General features: G+C 44.6%; 1 pseudogene; it reads right to left on the bottom strand.

The window, feature by feature from the left end:
- Positions 1-16925: 16925 nt before the first annotated feature.
- LOC129035022 (inositol-3-phosphate synthase 1-like) lies at positions 16926-18661 on the bottom strand (annotated as a pseudogene).
- Positions 18662-23678: the final 5017 nt, after the last annotated feature.

The raw sequence follows: 23678 nt of genomic DNA, 5'->3' as shown, positions 1-23678 counted from the left end.
CTGAGACTTCCTTTCCTAATGAGTGAAATGGAGGTGTCAGTATCCCCATCTGTGGGGCTCTTGCTGAGGATAAAAGCATGAGCACACTGGAAGCAGCCAGCTGCTGTGGATTCCTCTCCTGTCCTCTTGTACCCACCCCACTCCTAGCCTTTATTAAACTAAAAGCTGCTTCCTTGAAACCTTCACTTTTTGACACTGCTTAGATCCTATATTCGTTTGCTAGGACTGCTGTGACAAAGGACAACAAACTAGGTGGCTTAAACAACAGAAATGCATCATCTCAGTTCTGGAAGCTGAAAGTTCAAAATCAAGGTGTTAGCAGGGTTGGTTCCTTCTGAGGACTGTGAAGGAGAATCTGTTCCAGGCCTTTCTCCCAGTTTCCGGTAACCTCAGACACTCTTTGTAGATGACATTCCTTTTCCCTGTGGCTTCGTAGCATCTTCCCTCTATTTTGACTGCCTTATCTGTCTCAGTGTCTGAATTTCCCCGCTTTATGAGGGCACTAGTCATATTAGATTAGGACCCCCTTTAGTGACCTCATCTTAATCATCTGCAAAGACCATATTTCAAATTAGATCACATTTACAGGCAGTGGGGAGTTAGGACTTCAATATCTTTCTTTCTTTCTTTTTTTTTTTTTTTTTTTTTGATACAGGGTTTCGTTCTGTTACCCAGGCTGGAGTGCAGTGGCACGATCTTGACTCACTGCAACCTCCGACTTCTGGGCTCAAGCGATCCTCCACCTTGGTCTCCTGAGTAGCTGGGACCACAGACATGTGCCACCACACCTGGCTAGTTTTTTGTATTTTTGGTAGAGACGGTGTTTCACCATGTTGGTCAGGCTGGTCTCCTGACCTCAAGTGATCCACCTGCCTCGGGCTCCCAAAGTGCTGGGATTGCAGGCATGAGCCACTGCGCCCAGCCCAGGACTTCAACATCTTGTTGGGGGACACAATTTGACCCATAGCATGCCTTACAAATTATGCCAAAGAAGTCGCCTTCCTGCTCCAAACCTCAGTACTTGGAACACTTGGACACACATTATGTCTCCTGTTAGTCTCCCCATCCCATTTCTGGAGAGATCTTTCTTATGGTCAGATCTCTATAGGATCTCTTTTTAAACGCCAGTCCCAGGGCACAACAGGTTTCCCCATAGGCAGCCCATCCACCAGGCAACACGAGGAATCTACCACTTCCCAAGAAAGAAAAACTTTTGTTCAATTAATGCAGGCAATCAAGCTGGTTTCCCCTGCCTACCCATGCAGTTGAATTTTTGAACTTGGGTACAAGAGTTTACATTTAAGGCTAGGTGCAGTGGCTCACACCTGTAATCCCAGCACTTTGGGAGGCCGAGGTGGGCAGATCACTTGAGGCCAGGAATTTGAGACCAGCCTGGCCAACATGGCGAAATCCCATCTCTACTAAAAATACAACAATTAGCTGGGTGTGGTGGCTGTGCCTATAATCCCAGCCATGCAGGAGGCTGAGGCAGGAGAATCACTTGAACCCGGGAGGCAGAGGTTGCAGTGAGCCAAGATTGCACCACAGCACTCCAGCCTGGGCAGCAGAGCAAGAACTTGTCTCGAAAAAAAAAAGAAAGAAAAAGAAAAAGAAAGAGTTTACATTTAAAATTGATTGGTTAAAATAGAATCTAATGATCCCAAAGAGTTTTTGTTTTGTTTTGTTTTGTTATTGTTTTTGTTTTTTAATTGAGACAGAGTCTCACTCTGTTGCCCAGGCTGGAGTGCAATGGCATGATCTTGGCTTCCCAGATCCTCCACCTCCTGGGTTCAAGCGATTCTCCTGCATCAGCTTCCCAAGTAGCTGGGATTACAGGAGCCTGCCACCATGCCCAGCTAATTTTTTGTATTTTTAGTAGAGACCGGGTTTCGCCATGTTGGTCAGGCTGGTCTCAAACTCTTGACCTCAGGTGATCCACCTGCCTCGGCCTCCCAAAGTGCTGGAATTATAGGTGTGAGCCACCACACCCAGCTCCAAAGAGTTTTGAATCTGCATTTCATCATCTGTTATGTCTCCCATCCCTCTCAATGTTGTTTCATCTGAGGGTCACATCAGTATACCTTTCCTGCCCTCCTCTTGTTGTGACCAAGCGAGTTATAGAGAAACACCACACTTTGAGACAGATTAAAGAGTCCTTTGTTAAGCAGCGACCAAGAGGCAGCTAACATTCAAAATTCTCTCGGCCCCGAGGAAGGGGCTAGTTTTGTTTCTATACTGTGGTCTAAATAGGGGAGTGGGGATTTTAGCTGAAGCAATTTTTACAGAAGCAGAACTGGCAAAAAGTTAAAAAATTAATTGGTTACAAATGTAGTTACAAAAAAATAAACAGTTCCAGGTGCAGGGGCTTAAACTATCACAAAGAGATAAATGCAGGGGTTTTGGGTGCCATCCACCGCGCGCATCCCCAGGAGTTGCTGGTGCAGTTTGCCTCAATATCTTATCAGTAGGTGCATTCCTGGACGTGCTTTGAGTCAGTTTACACTAGTTATGCCTTAAGGGAGGGAGGTGAAAGGGGGCTGCAAGCGAAGAAACTAAAATGGAGTCTGTCCGGCTCTCTCTGTGCCAGGAGAGAGTCCCTCAGGTTAAAACAAGGTAGGGTATCACACTCTTTAAGACATCAAGAAGAATATTGGGAGTATGCAACCCCTCAAAGAGGGTGACATCTCTCCAAGGGGGCAAAAAACCTTTTATTCTTTTTATATAGAAAGCACAGATATGCATACGGTCCATAAACAGATTGATGGTATATCATCTGTGGTGTTAAAATTTCATAAGGGGGGTGGGTATTCAGGAAAAACAATAAGGGTCCTCAGGGGAGTGATAATTTTTTAAAGTTTGAGAAACAGTAGTCTAGAGGATAAAGCTCTGGACAAATATCACATGAGTCTGCTGGACATCTCCCCAGAGCTGCCGAACCCCTCAAATGACATGGCTCTAGCTGCAGCAGGGCCTTCTGGCTCCATCAGGGCCAGCCGACCATTTTCAAATAGGTAGGGATGCAGGAATGTTTTCTTTTGTTTTGTTTTGTTTTCTTTTCTTTTTTTGAGATAGAGTCTTGCTCTGTCACCCAGGCTGGAGTGTGGTGGCACAATCTTGGTTCACTGCAACCTGTGCTTCCTGGATTTAAGCAATTCTTGTGCCTCAGCCTCCCAAGTAGCTGGGACTACAGGTGCACACCACCCACACCTGAATAATTTTTGTATTTTTAGTAGAAACGAGGTTTCACCATGTTGGCCAGGCTGGCAGAAATGTTTTCATATACATTAAGACATTGTGCAACAATGCCTTCAACAACTAAGAGGGCACAAAGATCAACAGATCAATTCACTCGAGCTCTAAATGGGCATTAAATCATTATCGATTCATTCATGCATTCATTCATTCACCAAATTTGAGTGTTCTAGGAGCTGGGGATACAACAATGAAAAAAATAGATTTGTTTTATAAGGTCTCCACTTTCGTGGAGCTTACAGTCTAGAAAAGGTTGAGATTTGGGGAAGACAGACAATAAAGAAACAAAGAAAAACTAAATTGTATTGTCAGATGGAGATGAAACACCAGGAAGAAAAAAAAAAGCCTCTTAAGAGCTGTGGTCTGAGGGGTTTTTAGGGAGGTAAAACCATTCTGTATGACAGAGTAGTGACAGATACATGTCATATTGCATTTGTCAAGACCCACAGAGCCATGCAACATAAAGAGTGAACCTCGTGTAAACTATGAGCTGTAGTTAATCATGTATCAGTATTGGTTCATTAAGTGTAACAAATATACCACATTAATGGAAGATGTTAATAATGGAGGAAACTGTTAGGAGCTGCAGGAGAGGTGGGGAGGGCATGTTGAACTCTGTACTATCTGCTCAATTATTCTGTAAATCTAATACTGTACTACATAAATAAAGTCTTGTAATTTTTTTAATGCCAGAGTCTGAGCCCATGCAAAACAAAAACAAAAAACAAAACAAAAAAAAAACACCACAGAGAAAAGAAGGGCACCACTGGTATGTTTGGAATCAGAAAATTTGGCAAGAAGAGAGTTGAAAGGGGTATGTGTATGAGTGAAATTGACTTTGGCCAGGTGAAATGAATCCGTGTGCCAATAGGAGTCAGGTGAAATAGTGCAACTAGGAAGAAACGAGAGGAAATTGATTCCAAGAGATGCTGTGGAACAATGAGAGCAGAAGAGCTCAAAGAAGCAGCGTATAGCAGTTTTGAAAAGAGCTTTAATGATAAAATGTAGAAGCCACAACTACACAAGGAGGAGAAAAGGAAGAAGTCAAGCTGTGATCGATTTTAAAGGGAAGTTCTGTGCTAGAAACAAGGGCGATGGTAATCAATGCACATAGAAGAATTTAGGAATTAGGAGTGGAGAGGAAATTACATGCAATTTTTACCCTTCTCTCAGACACAATTTCTAGCTTATAATTAATTAGAATTAGTTTTCTGAGTTTTCCCAGCTATACTGAACTGTGAGAAATAATAATGAAGAAAAGGAACATTTCATTATGCCTAGATTAATTCATCACAGGAGTCTAAACAGCTGACAAATTTTTCATTGCAGGGACTCGAAAGGCCACATGCTTGCAATAACAGAAGACTTGTGAGGAAAGGAATCAGACCTATGGGTAAGCCAAAGGCGGGAGTGACTTAATCAATCCATAAGCAGCACAAGTGAACATTGAGTCTCTATGCCCTATGTATCCCAGAAAAGCCCTAGGGACTGTCATTTACACACAAGGGGCACAATCCTGCCCCTGCCCTCGGGGGGATTATAGTCTTATTGGAAAGACTAGACTTGCTCACCTGAAATACAGAGAATAAAGGTGAATAAAATAGTATTTCACTCAACAGATAGAAGAGAGTGAGTGCTATGGACTGCAGATGTGTGTCCCCTGCAAATTTGTATGTTAAAGCTCTAGTCCCCACTGTGATCATATTTGGAGCTGAGGCCTTTGGGAGGTAATTAATGTCAGGTGAGGGAAGAGGGTTAGCGCCCCCATGATGGGATTAGTGCCTTTGTAAGGAGATGAAGGGACTAGTGCATTTTCTCTCTCTCTCTCTCTCTCTTTCTCTCCTCTCTCTCTCTCTCTCTTTGTCTCCTCTCTCTCTCTCTCTGCCATGTTAGGATACAGCAAGGTGTCCTTCCGCAAACTAAGAAGAGAAACCTCTCCAGGAACCCCATCAGTTGGCACCCTGATCTTGGACTTTTCAGTCTTCAGAACTGTGAGGAAATGTCTGTTGCTGAAACCATCCAGTCCATGGTGTTTTTGCTGAGGCAGCCCAAACTATAGCTCAAAATAAAAAGGGAGGTCAGATTATGTGGGCTAAACTATGCTTCTACTTTCTCTCCAACAAGACAAAGTGAGCAAAGAATAGAGACTTTAGGAGGTTAGGACTATTGCGGCGACTACGGTCCTTTGGACAAGGAACCCAAGGATGACATTGAGATAGAGATACCAACCAGATCAGCAGTTCTCAAATGAGAGAGGCAACCTCACATCACCCCCAACCCCAATATACTTCTCTCCCTGCCATTAGCCAAGTCTTCCCTTCTGCCCAGAGAGCCCTCAGCCTTCTCTGTGCTCTACACAACCTTTAAAACCAAGTTCAAGTTCCAAATGTTTGGCAAAGCCTAACATTGATCTCATCTTTCTCAGAATTCCATTGATACACATGATGTATACCATTTGCTTACTATCCTCATATGAAACGTGGTGTGACAGGCAGCACTGAATTTGCAGTAATATCTGGATTCCATTGGAGAGTAACTTCTCACTAGCTATGTTAACCTGAGTGGATTTTTTAGCATCCCCGAACCTCAGTTTCCTTATTTGCAAAATGGGAAAAATGAGGATTCAAAGCCTCTATCCTGAGGACATAGAGCAATGGGAACTCGCATATATTATTGGTTGGGTGTAAATTGATCCAAGCCCTTTGAAAACCATTTGCTAGTGTCTCCTAAAGTTAAATCTATGCCTATTCTATGAGCTAGCATTTCCACTCCTAGGTATATAACCAATAGAAATGAGCGCTTACGGCTGGGCGCGGTGGCTCACACCTGTAATCCCAGCACTTTGGGAGGCTGAGGCAGGCGGATCACCTGAGGTTGGGAGTTCAAGACCAGCCTGACCAATATGGAGAAACCCAGTCTACTAAAAATACAAAATTAGCCAGGCGTGGTGGCACATACCTGTAATCCCAGCTACTCAGGAGGCTGAAGCAGGAGAATCGCTTGAACTCAGGAGGCGGAGGTTGTGGTGAGCTGAGATCGCGCCATTGCACTTCAGACTGGGCAACAAGAGCAAGACTCCGTCTCAAAAAAAAAAAAAAAAAAAAAAAAAGAAATGAGTGCTTAACAAAGGTGCCAAGAACATACACTGGGGAAAGGACAGTCTCTTCAATATATGGTGCTGGGAAAACTGGATATTCATATACAGAAGAATGAAACTAGACCCCTATCTCTCAATATATACAAAAATCAAATCAAAACAGATTAAAATGGATTAAAGACTTAAACCTAAGAACTCAAACTATGAAACTACTACAAGAAAACAATGGGCACATCAAGTTAAAAAGCTTATGCACAGTAAAGGAAACAATCAACAAAGTGAAGAGACAACCCACAAAATGGGAGAAAATATTTGCAAACTATCCATCTGACAAGGAACCAGAATATATAAGAAGCTCAAACAATTCTATAGGAAAAAAATCTAATAATATTATTTTTAAATGGGCAAAAGATCTGAACAGACATTTCTGAAAAGAAGTCATACAAATGGCAAACAGGCATATTAAAAAATGCTCAACATCATTGATCATCAGATAAATGAAAATCAAAACTACAATGAGATACCATCTCTAGTTAAAATGGTTTTTATGCAAAAGACAGGCAGTAACAAATGCTGGGGAGGATGTGGAGAAAGGGGAACCCTTGTACACTATTGGTGGGAATGTCAATTAGTACAACCACCATGGAGAATAGTTTGGAGGTTCCTCAAAAAACTAAAACTAGAACTACCTTATGATCCAGCAATCTCACTGCTAGGTATGTACCAAAGAGAAAGAAAATCAGTGTATCGAAGAGATACCTGCACTCCCATGTTTATTGCAGCACTGTTCACAACAAGCAAGATTTGGAAGCAACCTGTGTCCATCAATAAACAAGTGGATAAAGAAAATGTGGTATGTATACACAAATGAGTACTATTCAACCATATGAAAGAATGACATCCTGTCATTTGCAACAACATGGATGGAACTGGAGGTCATTACGTTAAGTGAAATAAACCAGACAAAAAAGGGCAAATTTCATATGTTCTCACTTATTTGTGGGAGCCAAAAATGAAAACAAGTGAACTCATGGAGATAGAGAATAGAAGGATGGGTGCCAGAGGCTGGGAAGGGTAGTCAGGGATGAGGAGTGGGGATGGTTAATGGGTACAAAAATATAATTAGATAGAACGAATAAGGTCTAGTAGTTGATAGCACAACACGGTGACAGAGTCAACAACAATTTATTGCACATTTTAAAATAACTACTTGGCTGCAGTGGCTTATGCCTGTAATCCCAGCACTTTGGGAGGCAGAGGTGGGTGGATCATCTGAGCTCAGGAGTTCGAGACCAGCCTGGGCAACATAGTGAGATCTCATCTCAGCGAATTTTTAAATTTTTTTGGAGAGCTGAGGTCTCACCATGTTGTCCAGGCTGGTCTTGAGCTCCTAGCCTCAAGTGATCCTCCCACCTTGGCCTCCCAAAGTGCTAGGATTACAGGGGTAAGTCACTGCGCCTGGCCTATTTCAACTTTAAAAAGTAAATAAAAAGGGAAAACAGCCTTAGCCAGAATGTGGATCCTCGAAATATGTACCCATGATGGCCAAAGGGGAAGGGTGGCCAGGATTGGGTGAGGAGTCGGGAGCTGCCTGCCTGGCTCCTTCAAGTCCCAGCAGCATGGAATCGGAAGCCACCCTCCCACCTCCACCCCTAACCTTGATATGGTGCTGGATCTTGGGAATGCAAAGATTCATATGATACATTTCCTTCCCATGAGGAGCTCACAGTTGTCCACGGTGGCTGATTCAACCTTAAAAGGCCCATAGAATCCCAGTACTCCCCACTGCCTGACACACATCGTCATTCTCCAGGTTTGTTCAGCAGCCTCCTACCTAGTCTCCCAGTCTTGGGGAGCCACTGCATTGCTGCCACTGACTTGCTGCAAAATGCATGTAACCACATTGCCTCCGGCTTCAAGCCTCCTTTGCTTCCTCCCACCAAGTTCGAACTGCTCAGGATGGCACAGGCTGGCTCCCAGCCACTGTGCCTGCCCCGCTTCCCTCTGCTCTCCTCCCAGCCCCGAGTAATCCCTCTTTATCTCCATGCCTCTCTCCACAACGTTCAGCCCCTGCATCTCCCTTTTATCCTCCTGGGCCTTTGGCCTCTTTTCCAGCCTCCCAAACACCCTGGGAGACATGTCCCTGACCAACAGGCCTATCACTTGAGGTCTGGAATCACTGGAGGGAGGCCAGACACCATGGGAGGTTCCTCTCAAGTTATTTAAAAAACTTTCAGGCTGGGAGTGGTGGCTCATGTCTGTAATCCCAGCACTCTGGGAGGCCAAGGCGGGTGGATCACAAGGTCAGGAGTTCGAGACCAACCTGGCCAACATGATGAAACCTCATCTCCACCAAAAATACAAAAATTAGCCAGGCGTGGTGCCGCATGCCTATAATCTCCACTACTCAACAGGTTGAGGCGGGAGAATTGCTTGAACCCTGAGGCGGAGGTTGCAGTGAGCCGAGATCATGCCACTGCACTCTAGCCTGGGTGACAAAGCAAGACTATTCTCAGAAAACAAAAACAAAAACACACAACTTTCATTGTTTTTATTCTGCTTTTTCTAAAATACATGCACATATTTTAGATTATTCAGAGGTCAAAAGATGAAACCAAAAGTCACATTTCACCATCCAGATATCACAACTGTTAACGTTGAGGTAACCAGAATGGCAATGACAATGACCCAGGGTCACTGTCTCTTGGCTGTAGTTTCTTATGGCCACCTTAAGATGACAGTTGTCCACTCTTGTTCTCTCTCTATGCTGTTTAAAAAAAGGGGATTATACTGAACATTGTTTTTTGTAAATTGCCTTCTCTCCCAAATGTATACATAGTAGTTGTTTGGTTCAAGGGCAGAAGAGTGTGTGGCAGATGTTCAATCCAGCCAGATCTAGAAACTCAAGCCATTAAAAAATACAGCTAGCAGCAAATTATGCAAGAAAATATGTTTCAAGGGCACTTCAAGAACAATGAGTACTTTCTCAAGACAGACAGACAGAGGAGGTCAAATTCATTAAGGTTTTCGGCCCGGGCTTGGTGGCACACGCCTGTGGTCCCAGCTACTCCAGAGGCTGAGGCAAGAGAATCACTTGAACCTGGGAGGTGGAGGTTGCAGTGAGCCAAGATCCCGCCACTGCACTCCAGCCTGGTTGGCAGAGCAAGACTCTGTCTCAAAAAAAAAAAAAAAAAAAAAAAGAAAAGAAAATATTTGAATAAGTATATTACAATGTCACATAAGTATATTTAAAATTTTTTGAACTGAAGTAATTAATTGATGTGTTAATGTGTAACATTAGGAATAATGTTTTCGGCTGGGCGTGGTAGCTCACGCCTATAATCCCAGCACTCTGGGAGACCGAGACGGGCAGATCATTAGAGGCCAGGAGTTCAAGACCAGCCTGGCCAACTGGTGAAACCCCATTTCTACTAAAAATACAAAAATTAGATAGGTGTGGTGGCAGGTGCCTGTAATCCCAGCTGCTCAGGCAGCTGAGGCAGCAGAACCGCCTGACCTGGGAGGCAGAGGTTGCAGTGGGCAGAGATCACACCGCTGCATACTGCACTGCAGCCTGAGCCACAGAGTGAGACTCCCATCTCCAAAAGAAAAAAAAAAAGGAAAAAAAAGAAATGGTGTTTTTGCCCTACATGTGAACTACAATAATGATATCTTATGTAATGCAATGATTAATGTGAAATGTAGTTTAGCAAAACAGTAAACTGTGTTCATAGAAAAATATTATAAATGCTTCAGTTTTTAAATTAAAATTAAAAATTCAGGCCGGGTGTGGTGCACTTTGGGAGGCCGAGGTGGGCAGCTCACAAGGTCAGGAGTTTGTACTAAAAATACAAAACAATTAGCCAGGCATGGTGGCTTTAACCCAGGAGGCGGAGGTTGCAGTGAGGCGAGATTGTACCACTGCACTCTGGCCTGGGTGATAGAGCAAGAACCTGTCTCAAAAAAAAAAAAAATTAGGATTTTACTCTGTAGTCTTTATTCCTTCAGGACTGGCTTCAAGAACTGAGTTCCTAGAGTCAAGATAACCATCGTGCTCATTCCCTCTCAGCTGAGTGCTTGAGGTTCACCACCCTGTACCCCACAAACCAACACAGGGCCAGCATGGAGCAGACATGAAAAACAAATATCGAGTTGAATAGCACCAAATGAAACTGAACTTCAAACTGAAGGTTCAGTACCCTCGCTCTTCTCCAGTGACACACTGCAAAACTTTGACTCTCCTTTTTCTTTCTGTCCTTTACCATCGAATCTCCCAAGACCTATTGATTCTTCCCTCTCTGGCCCTCTAAATGCATCTTCTCCTCTGTGCTCCCTGCATTTTTGTGTAACCCTTGTAAACCCAAGTCCAGATTTCTGCCCCTGTTCGTGATTGGTCTCTGGGCTCTCCCTGACCCTGTGGACAGCTAAGTTAATGCCATTCAAGCTTCCCAAACAGGAATTCCTTCTGGAACCCTCTACCAACCTGTGTGACTGCCTCCTTTGCCAAAGATACAGGTCAAATTCTTTAGCCTGTCATGACTAGCCTGGCAACATGGCAAAACACCGTCTCTACAAAATAAAAATTTTAAAAAAAATTAACTTTCTTAGCCTGATGTTCAGAGCACTGCATAACCCAGATTTATAATCAGTCAGTAGAGGAACTAGAGGCACAGGTGGCTACTGAGCACTTGAAATGAAGCTAATGTGGACAGAGTGAGAGTCCGTCTCAAAAAAAAAAAAAGAAAAAAAATGAGGCTAGTAAGACTGCAGAACTGAATTTTTTCTTTTTTTTTTTTTTCTGAGACAGAGTCTCGCTCTGTCCCCTAGGCTGGAGTGCAGTGGCATGATCTCGGGTCACCGCAACCTCCATTTCCTGGGTTCAAGCAATTCTCCTGCCTCAGCCTCCTGAGTAGCTAGGATTACAGGCGCGTGCCACCATGCCCTGCTAATTTTTCTATTTTTAGTAGAGATGGGGTTTCACCATGTTGGCCAGGCTGGTCTTGAACTCCTGACCACAAGTGATCTGCCCACTTCGGCCTCCCAAAGTGCCGGGACTACAGGCGTGAGCCACTGCACCCAGCCTATTCAAATACTTTCTGCAGGCCGGGCACGGTGGCTCATGCCAGTAATACCTACACTTTGGGAGGCTGAGGCGGGCGGATCATGAGGTCAGGAGATAGAGACCATCATGGCTAACATGGTGTAACCCCATCTCTACTAAAAATACAAAAAATTAGCCGGGCGTGGTGGCGAGCACCTATAGTCCCAGCTACTCAGGAGGCTGAGGTAGGAGAATGGCGGAGATCACACCACTGCACTCCAGCCTGGGCGACAGAGCAAGACTCCGTCTCAAAAACAAAACAAAACAAAACACAAAACACAAAACAAATATTTTCTGCAGACAGTAAGAGGTAGATTGAAATACTGATTTTAATTATAATGCAATTAAATTTGTTTAGCTTAAAAAAAGTATGGGCAAATTTAAAAAGTTTTAAGCAAAGGCATTCTACTGATGCAGAATTGAGTGGAGATGCAGAAACTAGTACCTGAAGGGTAAAGCCAAAAAAAGTTGACGAAAGGTAATTGAAATTTGCTGCAGCAAATTGTTTTTTGTGTGTGTGAGAGAGAAAATCTTTTTAAAATAATAAAGTGTCCGGGTGCGGTGGCTCACTCCTCTAATCTCAGCACTTTGGGAGGCTAAGGAGGGTGGATCACGAGGTAGGAGTTCGAGACCAGCCTGACCAACATGGAGAAACCCCATCTCTACTAACAATACAAAATTAGCCAGGCTTGGTGGCACATGCCTGTAATCCTAGCTTACTCGGGAGACTGAGGCAGGAGAATCGCTTGAACCCGGGAGGCGGAGGTTGTGGTGAGCTGAAGTGGTGCTATTGCACTCCAGCCTAGGCAACAAGAGCAAAGCTCCATCTCAAAATAAATAAATTAATTAAATAAAATAATAAAGTGGACAATATTAAGAGACATTTTCAGCATATGCATAGTGGATTTGATAAGAAGTTTCCTTTCAATAGTAAAAAAAAAAAAAAAAAAGAATCAACAAAATTAGTTACCTAAAAACAGATTTAACATTAAACAAAAATTTGTTGAGTGTTTTTGGGTTACTTAAACATTCGACAAAAATTTGTTGAGTATTTAATTTTTTTCCTATGTGAGAAGATATCAAGCAATAATGTTTATTTTATTTGAGACAGGTTCTCATCCTGTCACCCAGGCTGGAGTGCAGTGGTACAATCTCAGCTCACAGCAGCCTCTTCCTACCTGGGCTCAGGTGATCCTCCCACCTCAGCCTCAAGTATAATAGCTGGAACTATAGGCATGTGCCAACATACCCAGCTATTTTTTTTTTCTTTCTTTTCTTTTTTTTAGACATGAAGTCTCGCCATGTTGCCCAGACTGGTCTCAAACCCCTGAGTCAAGGTATCTGCCCGCCTCAACTTCCCAAAGTGCTGGGATTAGAGGAGTGAGCCACTGCGCCAGGTCATCAATAATGTTTAATTTTAAAATAATTGTTAAACAAATCTAAACAGGATCTGTGCTTATAAACTTGGCCAGCTATAAAAAGACTGGAATTCTTTCACAAAAGAAAAACACTTTAAAATATATTTATTTACTTATTATAGACGGGGTCTCACTACGTTGCCCAGGCTGGACTCGAAGTTCCAGGCTCAAGTGATCCTCCCCATCTCAGTCTCTCAAGTAGCTGAGGTGACAGGCACATGCCACAGTACTCAGTTGAAAAACACTTTCAGATGAAGAAATGGTAAAATAAATTATTTTTTGACAATGGAAATATTGTTAGAAAATTCTGAGGAAAAGATTTAAAAAGATACTTCACAAAAAGAGAAAGCTCTTCAATTGAGCCCTCAAATAATTGTCCATAAAATATGAAGACTTTTCTAACAATAGCAAAGACCAATCAATAATCTTAAAAAATCACAAGTACTTTAGCTTTAGATGAGTCATTTGATATAATAGACACTGCCCAATTAATACTTTGGGTACATTTTGTCTCAAAGGACTTCAAATTTATGAAGAAATGTCAATTCATAGCCTAAAAGAAACTAACATGCAGCATGGATATTTTTAAATCTTTTATAACTGTCAAAGAATAATTCCAGCCAGATAAGAAAAAAATTAGTTTCTTTCACCACAAATGGTAGTTCCATTATGCTGAATCAAAAATTTTGATTTATTAGAATTTTCAAATAAGAGACTAATATTTTCCTTATTGCTTAGCCCATTAGGTGATACATTTTGAAAACAGTTGTGCTTAGTTTTCTGCAGCCGACTCTGTGAAAAGCATCATAGATTAATATTGTTCATTGTATTCATTCAAATGCTATGAATCATCTTCAGCTTAAGGAACAGTTGAAACAAATAGGAGATGACAGATTTAATGATCTTGTGGTCTTTGTCAGTGCTCTTTGAGTCACAGAAGAGCTTTACAAAGGGTTACTGTATTTTTAACTTCAATTCAAGATTTTTTTTAAACAAAGGGAATGCTTGGCAAATTATCCCATAATCAAAGACAAAAAATGGCAGCATGATTTATGTTCTCTCATCAAAATTACACTGCATATCTGGCCGGGCGCAGTGGCTCATGCCTGTAATTTCAACATTTTGGGAGGCTGAGGGAGGCAGATGGCTGGAGCTCAGGAGTTTGAGACCAGCCAGGGCAACATAGTGAAGCCCTATTTCTATCAAAAATACAAAAAAATTAGCTAGGTGTGGTGGCGCATGCCTGTAATCCCAGCTACTCAGGAGGCTGAGATGGGAGGATCACTTGAGCCCGGGAGGTGGAGATTGCAGTGAGCCCAGATCGTTCCACTGCACTGCAGCCTGGGTGACAGAACAAGACCCTATCTCAAATAAATGAAAGAAAAAAAAGAAAAGAAAGAAAAAATTACAGTGCACATGGAAGAGCTAAATTTGAAACTCCAAGGTAAGGAAAAGCTTATTTGTTACTTAGCTAGACATTTAATTAATGTTGAAACTGAAACTTAAAATACAAATCAATAACAATGATTTTATACTTTTTTCTAAATGAAATTAATAGGCAAGTTATTTTCATTTAATTGAAACATGTTATGTAAGTTAAGCTGCAAAGACAGAAAAAAATGTGAAGGACATAATTATCATTGATAAATTTTGAGTTATTTTTCAATTATGTAGAATGCTTCAGATTTGACTCAAGAGTTGGTGAATTTACTTAACTTGAACAGATATAGTTTTGAAACTGATATACTTTTGCTCCAAAGTCAAATCCTTCTAGAAAGGATGAACAAGTTTTGTCAATATGGATGCAAATATTAAGGAAAAATTGTTTTTGGTACTTTTTTTTGTTAGTGGAAAATATTTAAGTATATCTGGAACCTGTTAGTCATGAATCTACTTTTTCAACTGTAAGTGTAATGAAATGTAATACAGATGAAGTAGTTCCAATAAAAATTTTGCACTGAATCGAGATGTACCGTAAGTAAAAACTAAACACTAAATTTCCAAGACTTAACATGAAAAAAGTACATTAAAAAATTAATCAATATTTATATTAAGCACATGTTGAAATGATAATATTTTGGATGTGTTAGGTTAATTTCACTTATTCTTTTAATATGGACACTAACTTTTTCTTTTTTTTTTTGAGACAGAGTCTCGCTCTGTTGCCCAGGCTGGAGTGCAGTGGTGTGATCTCAGCTCACTGCAACCTCTGCCTCCTGGGTTCATGAAATTCTTCATGAGTAGCTGGGATTACAGGCACCTGCCACCACGCTCAGCTAATTTTTGTATTTTTAGTAGAGACAGGGTTTCACCATTTGGCCAGCCTGGTCTCGAACTCCTGACCTCAGGTGATCCACCCACCTCGGCCTCCCAAAGTGCTGGGATTATAAGCATGAGCCACCGCACCCGGCCAGATACTAAAATTTTTTAAACACACATGTAACTCACATTATGTTTGTATTGGACAGCTCTGATAGAGAATATAACTGCCATGATAATAAGACAAAGGTGCAAGACCTTTGCTTTGTTCATTGTTTTATTTTCAGAGCCAAAAACTAGTGCCTGACACATTCTAGGTGCTCAGAAAATAACAACTAAATAAATTAATCGACTTGTACCTCAGTAGTATAAGGAAGGGCCAGTAGCAGGAAATAGAAACCACTCCAATTATTTTAAGCAGAAAGGGATTTCAAATAGGAAATTAAGAATTTACAAACAGGTGGTCATGGTGGCTCATGCCTGTAATCTCAGCACTTTGAGAGGTCAAGGCCAGCGGATCACTTGAGGCCAGGAGTTCCAGACCACCCTAGTCAACATGGTGAAACCCTGTCTCTACTAAAAATACAAAAATTAGCCAGGCATGGTGCCGGCACCTGTAGTCCCAGCTACTCAGGAGGCTGAGGCAGGAGAATCTCTTGAACTGAGGAGGCAGAAGAATCTCTTGAACTGAGGAGGCAGACATTGCAGTGAGCTGAGATTGCACCACTGCACTGCAGCCTGGGCAACAGTGAGACTCCGTTTCCAAAAAAAAAAAAAAAAAAAAAAGAATTTACAAATATCACTGGAAGGGCTGGGGCAGTGGGCTCTAGACCAGGCCCCAGGACCAGCCTACCAGGGATGCTGCCACCACTAGAAGGCAGGATTGCTGAAGCTGCTGGCTTCAGGAACACACCTCTTCAGCTGCTAAAACTCTGAGTATTAGATTTAGAGCCACATCACACCTGAGAGATCCAATCCAACAAAAAATAGATAAGCTTCACCCTGCCTCTCGGCTCCCAAGAAGCTGGTGCCCAGACAATGAAACGTGTTCCAGAAAAACCAGCAATGATATACTACTCATGGCACCATGCACGTGCCTTCCAATTCTCAAGCAAGTGTATCTGATTTATAAAACCAAAATCACACCCAAAAGCAACTACAAAGAAGCCTCTCCCACCTTCACATTTCCCTCACTGGGTAAACTCAGATTAAACATCCCTTCCTCCAGGAAGCCTTCCCTGACTTCTCCAAGACTATGTTAAGTTGGCATTCCATGTGCTTTATCTACATTCTTTATCAAATTTACTTATTCTAATGATAGGCCATTAGCTGCATGAGATGGGGCTGTGTCTGCTTATTCTCAATCTTATCCTCCCCACCTAGTGGTAGATGATAAATTCACATGTGTTGAATGAATTAATGAACATGAGCACAAAGATTTTTTTTTTTTTTTGAGACAGAGTCTTGCTCTGTTGCCCAGGCTGGAGTGCAGTGGCATGACCTCGGCTCACTGCAACCTCCACCTCCCGGGTTCAAGCGATTGTCCTGCCTCAGCCTCCCAACTAGCTGGGATTACAAGCATGCGCCACCACGCCCGGATAATTTTTGTATTTTTAATAGAGACGGGGTTTCATCATGTTGGCCAGGCTGGTCTCGAACTCCTGACCTCAAGTGATCTGCCTGCCTCGGCCTCCCAAAGTGCTGAGATTACAGGCGTGAGCCGCCGCACCCGAACGTGAAGGGCTAAATTTTTTTTTTTTTTTTTTTTTTTTTTTTTTGAGAGTGGCACCGGCTTTATTGTCTTTGTGGGGTCCTGGAAAGGTTGGGTCCTGGGGGGCAGCGGGGAATGTCCGGGAAGCTGTGTGACCAAGGCCTCAGGTGATGTGCATCTGGGGTTCCTCCACTTGTGGGTGTCCATTGGTATCACCGGTACAGCAATTGGTGGCAGCGGGTACCGGTCCTTTCTTGTTCGACACAGGGCAGGCGGCAGCCACGGGTCCAACTCACTTGAGGCCAGGCACTGGGAGCTCCATCTTGTGCTCCAGGACCACGTGGTTCTGTGGCGGAAGCCCCACACAGGCCCTGAGGATGTTCTCGATGCAGCTGAGCTGGCTGAAAAGCGCATTGACCACCCGGCTGCCCGGCGGCACCAGCGGCGCCTTGAAGGGGATGCTAAGCAGGGACAGCACGGGGTGGAAGGTCTGTGGCTTGGTGTTGTCACTGGTGCAGAAGCTCACGCAGTGGCACAGCTCGGTCAGCAGCGCCAGGTCCAGGATGATGGGGACGGCCAGCACCGAGTCCTCGCACGTGTTGTGCAGTACCAGCGTGTTGGTTACGCCCAGCATCAGCTCCAAGGTAGACTCATCCAGGGCACGCTTGGGGTCGCCCGCGTACGGCATGTACTTGATTGACCGGGCGCGTAGAGCACTGGGTGTCTTTGCACTATGTCGTCCACCACGTTGCTCTTGGACACCTCCTCAGAGGGAACCGCGATGGCGCCGACAGGTTCTGCCGGTCGTTGTTCCCCAGGTGATTATAATTCACAATCGACTTGGTCTTGAGGCCGGAGCCGATGAGGAAGTCCACGAGCACGGACTTGACTTTGGTCTGGCCTGACTTGAAGTCATCTCCGCCCACGTAAGCCTGGCGCTGCCACGCGAGTTCAAGGGCTCCGGGCACCAGGGTGTTCTGTGGGGACCCAGAGGAAGGCACAGCCCTCCAGGATGCTGGCCACGGCGAAGAGCGTGGAGGGCGACACCTTCAGGCCAAGCTCGATGGTGCGCAGCAGGTTTTCGGCCGTGTTGTTGAGACCTGGGACCACCTCACAGAAGCGCTCCATGTTCGCCGTTCACAGCGCTATGACTTTGTCCAGCCCTGCGCTAAGACCGGAAGTCTCGGATGTCCCGGCGGATCTGCTGCAGCTGCTGCGCGCGCGTGCCCGGGATGAAGCTATCCGCGCGCGCGTTCTGGTTGGCCGCGATGAACTGTGGGATGTATACCACAGGTCGGGGCTGCAGGGCCTCCATGTGCGGCCACAGTTGCTCCTGCAGCCCCTAGTCCAGCACCTTTGCGAGCCGCATCGCCTCGGCCAGGTTCAGCGACAAGATGTCCCAGCCATCGAACACGAGGTCATTGGGCGCCACCATAGGCAGCAGCCGCGGAAGGGCGCGAACACCTCCTGGCCCTTGGCGTCCAGGCCCGGGCGGACGGTGCCCGCCTGAGACAGCGAACCGTAGTAGTTGGCCTCCTTGCGACCGCTGCGCGTGGGCCAGGACAGACGCCAATAGGTTGGCCAGCACCACGGCGGTGAGCATGGAGCCGTTGTTCCCTCCCCAGCCGACAAGCATGACCCCTAGCCTGGGCACCTGCTGGCCAGGTGGTCTGGAAGGTGAAGTGCGTGGACTTGAGGTGCACCTTGAGGACGCCGCCCTCGCTTCTGATGCGTGTTGTCTGGTACTTGTACTGAGCCTTGATGGCCTCGGGGCCGTAGACCACGTCCGGGCTCTGGACCAAGAATTGGACGGCGGCCTCCATCGCGGCGATCGGCGCGGAGTCGGCTCAGGCAGCGGCGGTGGACAGCGCGCTAAATTCTTTACCTAAGATTATCTTTCACTTTTAACAACCTGTGAGTTAGACGGTATCCCCTTCATGTGATGCATGAGAAAACTGAGACTCAGAGTGTGACATGCTCAAGGACATCCAGGTGAAAGAGGACTTCGAACTTGGCTCTGTCTGATTCCAAAGCATGTGTGGTAACCACAGCGCTGTGTTGCCTGGGTTCAAGACCTGGACTTGACACTTGTCCTGGAACAAGTTGCTAATCTTTCTATGCCTTAGTTTTCTCATATAAAAAATGAAGAGAAGGGTAATAATGATGAATGAGTCAATGCCAAGGAGTTTCATCAGCTGTGAAACTGTTCAAGTACCACTGTTTGCATGACCCCGGTTCTCTTCCAGGTCCCTCACGTGGGCCTGCGTGACTTCTAAAGAAGACCAGGGCTTCTAAAGAAGACCTGAGACCAGCCCGGGCAGCATAGTGAGACCCTGTCTTTACAAAAATAGCAATTAGCTGGGCGTGGTGCCTGTAGTCCCAGTTACTCAGGAGGCTGAGGTAAGAGGTTGATGCTGCAATGCTGAGACTGCACCATTGCACTCCAACTTGGGTGACAGTGAGACCCTGTCTCAAAAAAAAAAAAAAAAAGGGAACACCCAACGTCCTTACAAGCCACCCTGGTACCTTCACTCAGATTTATTATGTTCATAGCACTTACCACTACTGCTTTGATCATTCCTTTAATTTTTTTCTATATTGTTTTTCTCTCCTACTGTAGAAGAAAATCCCCATGAGAGCAGGGGCTTCGTTTTTTTCACCAAAGTCTCCTAGCACCTCCAATAGTACCTTGCATAGAGAAAGCTCTGGAAAGACAAATTTGCCTAATGAATAAATGAATGATTTCTATATTATTACGTCTATATGATGTATCAAAGTGTTAAAACCTGTTATAAGAGGAATGTAGAAAATGTATGTTCATATAATGGAGTAGTACTCAGCCATGAAAAAGGAAACAGCTGATGTACACACAAGGAGACTGAGGCTCAAAACATGTTAAGCAAAAGAAGCCAGGCACAAAAGAGTACGCACTACATGAGTCCACCCATGACATGCCAAGGATAGGCAAAAATCAATCTTCGTATCAGAAATCAGAAGAGTGGTCAGTCACCTCTGGGGCTGGGAACTGGCTGGACGGGGCATGAGAAAACTTTCTGTAGTGATGAAACTATTTTATCTTGATTGGAATTTAAGACACACAGATTTATATGTTTGCCAAAACTCACCAAATTTGTACATTTCAGATCTGTGCATTTCCATGTTACGTACATTTTTCTTCAAATTAAAGAAAAAAATACCAGCTGGGCACAGTGGCTCACGCCTGTAAACCCAGCACTTTGGGAGGCCAAAGTGGGTGGCTCACTTGGGGTCAGGAGTGCAAGACCAGCCTGGCCAACATGGTGAAACACTGTATCTACTAAAAATACAAAAATTAGCTGGGCGTGGGGGTGGGCACCTGTAATCCCAGCTACTCAGGAGGCTGAGGCAAGAGAATCGCTTTAGCTCAGGAGGCAGAGGTTGCAGTGAGCTGAGATTGTGCCAGTGCACTCCAGCCTGGGTGACAGAGTGAGACTCCATCTCAAAAAAAAAGAAAAAAAAAAAAAACAAACAACCCTGTTCTTGAAAGCAAAATGAACAGCTTCTTCAAATCAAATAATTTCGAATGAAATCGCAGTTTGATTTAGTTCCAGTTAAGAGAGTATTTTGAAATTCTAGGTTCGTTTGTTTTAGAATTTCTACCTCAGGAGGCTATTGTCACAGTCCTGAGCACATGGGCTTTAATTTGTTTTGTTTTTGAGACAGGGTCTTGCTCTGTCACCCAGGCTGGAGTGCAGTGGTGTGATCTTGGCTCACTGCAGCCTCTACCTCCTGGGCTCAGGCAATCCTCCCACCTTAGCCTCCCGAGTAGCTGGGACCAAAAGCACACACCACCACCCCTAGCTAATTTTTTGTAGAGATGGGGTTTCACCATGTTGCCCAGGCTGGTGTCGAACTCCTGGGCTCAACCCATCCTCCCGCCTCAGCCTTCCAAAGTGCTGGGATTACAGGCGTGAGCCACCACACTCGGCCTTGTTTTTTTGACAGGGTCTCACTCTGTTACCCAGGCTGGCAATGATCGTGGCTTACTGCAGCCTCAACCTCCTAGGCTCAAGTGATCCTCCCACCTTGGCCCTCTCAAAGTACTGGGATTACAGGCACGAGCCACTGTGCCAGGCCCACTCGGGCTTTAGAGTCAGCCAGACCTGAGTCCAAACCCTACTGTGTCACTTACTGGCCACATCATCTTGGGCACCTTCTTAACCTCTCTGAGCCTCAGTTTCCTCATTTGTAAAATGGAAATAATAACAGTGGCTACCTTTCAGGGTTTATCATAAGAACTAAGTACATGCAAATCACTGAGCAGTGCCTGGCACATAAAAGGGTTGCATAGGTATTATACATTTACTAAGCAAATGCTTTAATAAGTAGATCCCATAGCACAGGTGATTAATTTAACAAGACGATTTGATGTGACTGGGTGATTTAATTAACTGGAGGCTAAATGGATTTTCCTGAATCACTAATCCAGGAACACAGCCTCTCTGGTTTGCTGAAATGTAGCCATGCCTATGGTAATTTCTGGAAATATTGCTTATTCATAAAGGGACTTTCTCAGTACAGTGTGTGGAGAAGCCTAGAATTGAGGTAGGGAAGGAAAGCCAAAAGGCTATATTGTCTTCAATTATTCAAAAAACTGGTCTGCAAATTAAGGATTAAGTTTATTCTGTGGTTCCCTGAGGGATGGAATTAAATCCAATAGGAGAAAATGACAGGGAACAGATTTCTACTCAGAATAAGGAAGGACGTTTTGTCCATCAAAGCTTTCAAAAAAAAGGGGTGAGGGGAGGCTGTCTCTGAAAGTAATGAGCCTCCTGTCACTGGAGGTGACCAACCCTAGGCTGCATGAGCCCTTGGCATGAGCCCTTAAGTCCTATGTCTGTGTAGTGTTTTAGAGCTTCATATACATGCATGAACCCGAAAGGGAGTTTATTGTCCTTATCCCCTTTTTACAGATGAAGAAATTGAGGTTTTTGGGAATATGCCCCTTGCCAGGTGTCACACAGGTGGGAGGTGGCACCACCAGGATGGGACCTCAGGTCTTTTAGCTTCAACACAGGTGCTCAGTCCACTCAGGCAAGCCCCAGTGAGAGCGGTTATTCACCAATCCTGGCTCATCACTGGGTCACTGGGAATGCTTGGGGAACTTTTTTTTTTTTTTTTTTTTGAGATGTGTCTCACTCCATCACCCAGGCTGGAGTGCAGTGGTGCCATCTCGGCTGACTGCACCCTCCGCCTCCCAGGTTCAAGTGATTCTCCTGCCTCAGTCTCCTGACTAGCTGGGATTACAGGCACGCACCACCATGCCTGGCTAATTTTTGTATTTTTAGTAGAGATGGGGTCTCACCATGTTGGCCAGACTGGTCCCAAACTCCTGACCTCAAGTGACCTGCCTGTCTCAGCCTCCCAAAGTGCTGGGATTACAGGCAGGAGCCACCGCGCCTGGCCTCCATTTCTTAAGCTAAGTGGAACACAGGATGATGTGGTGACTCAGCCCCTCCACTGTTTTATATGACTGAGCTAATTCACTATAAAAATTTTAAGGCTTCTCATTGATGCTGTAAGCAACTAGGTTTGGGATCCATTAGGTGATCTCTAGGGTCTTTCTCAACCCTAAAATTATCTGACTTAAACAGCTGGAATGTGGGGGCAATTTCTGTAGCTCTACTGTAATTAGACCTGGTTCCCGCTGGGTTTACTAGTCACAGTTGTCAGCGCAGCGCCCACGAGCCCACTCCCTGGCACAGAGTCAGAGATTTCACTGTTGATCCAGACATTCAGGCAGCCCTGATGAAACCAGCTGCTCTCAGCAGTTCCAGGGCCATCATCACCTCTCTGGCTGCTGGAGCATCTGAGGGTATCCCGCAAAGTTTCTGGGTTGGCCCCATGTCAAGAAGAGCAGCTGCTGGCAGCAGGGGACTCGGTCAGTTTGTGTCCTACAAACCTCTTTAGGTAATTCTGCTTTAATCTGCTGCTCTCATATTTGGTTACAAGGATGACTGGTTTCACAGCACAGACTGACATGCAGCTGTCCCCACCGGCCACTGTCTCCGGGAGTTAAGCTCTGCGGGAGTTGCTTAAGCACAGGGTGGCAGGTGCAAGGTAAGAGGCAGAGCCCGTGCAGCCTCCATCCTTAGGAATGACTGAGTAGGACTGGCTAGGAGCCTGGGACTCCCAGCCCCACATTCAGCCTGACCTGATTACTGTTTACAAGCAGAGAAGCCAAGAGGTTTGTGTAGAAATGAGAGTGTGCATAATCCAAGCGTGGAAGAATCCACCCACCCACAGTCCTCCAAGCTTTACAGAGCATCTCAAGAATCAGAATACCCAGGGACATAGTATGTTCCTATCATTGCTTAAGCCAGCAGTTTCCAAAGTAGGGGTGAATGCACCCCAGACATCACAAGACAATTTATTAAGGTGAAGGGACATAACAGAACCTCTATAATCTTGATCTCTTTTTGTTTGTTCGTTTGTGCTTTTTTTGTTTGTTTGTTTTGAGACAGGGTCTTACTCTGTCACCCAGGCTGGAGTGCAGTGGTGCGATCTTGGCTCACTGCAACCTCCGCCTCCTGGGTTCAAGCAATTCTCCTGCCTCAGCCTCCCGAGTAGCTGGGATTACAGGCACATGCCACCATGCCTGGCTAATTTTTTTGTATTTTTTTGGTGGAGATGGGGTTTCACCATGTTAGCCAGGCGGGTCTTGAACTCCTGGCCTCAAGTGATCCACCTGTCTCAGCATCCCCAAAGTGCTGGGATTACTGCCTATCTTAAATCTTAAATTTATAATTTTAAAGTATTTCATAAGGTACCTATTTTGCTGCACAATAATCATCATAATAG

This window comes from Pongo pygmaeus, chromosome 3, assembly GCF_028885625.2.
Source record: "Pongo pygmaeus isolate AG05252 chromosome 3, NHGRI_mPonPyg2-v2.0_pri, whole genome shotgun sequence".
Lineage (NCBI taxonomy): Eukaryota > Metazoa > Chordata > Mammalia > Primates > Hominidae > Pongo > Pongo pygmaeus.
Note: the sequence above shows the minus strand (reverse complement) of the source record. Positions and strands in the feature narration are given on the sequence as shown.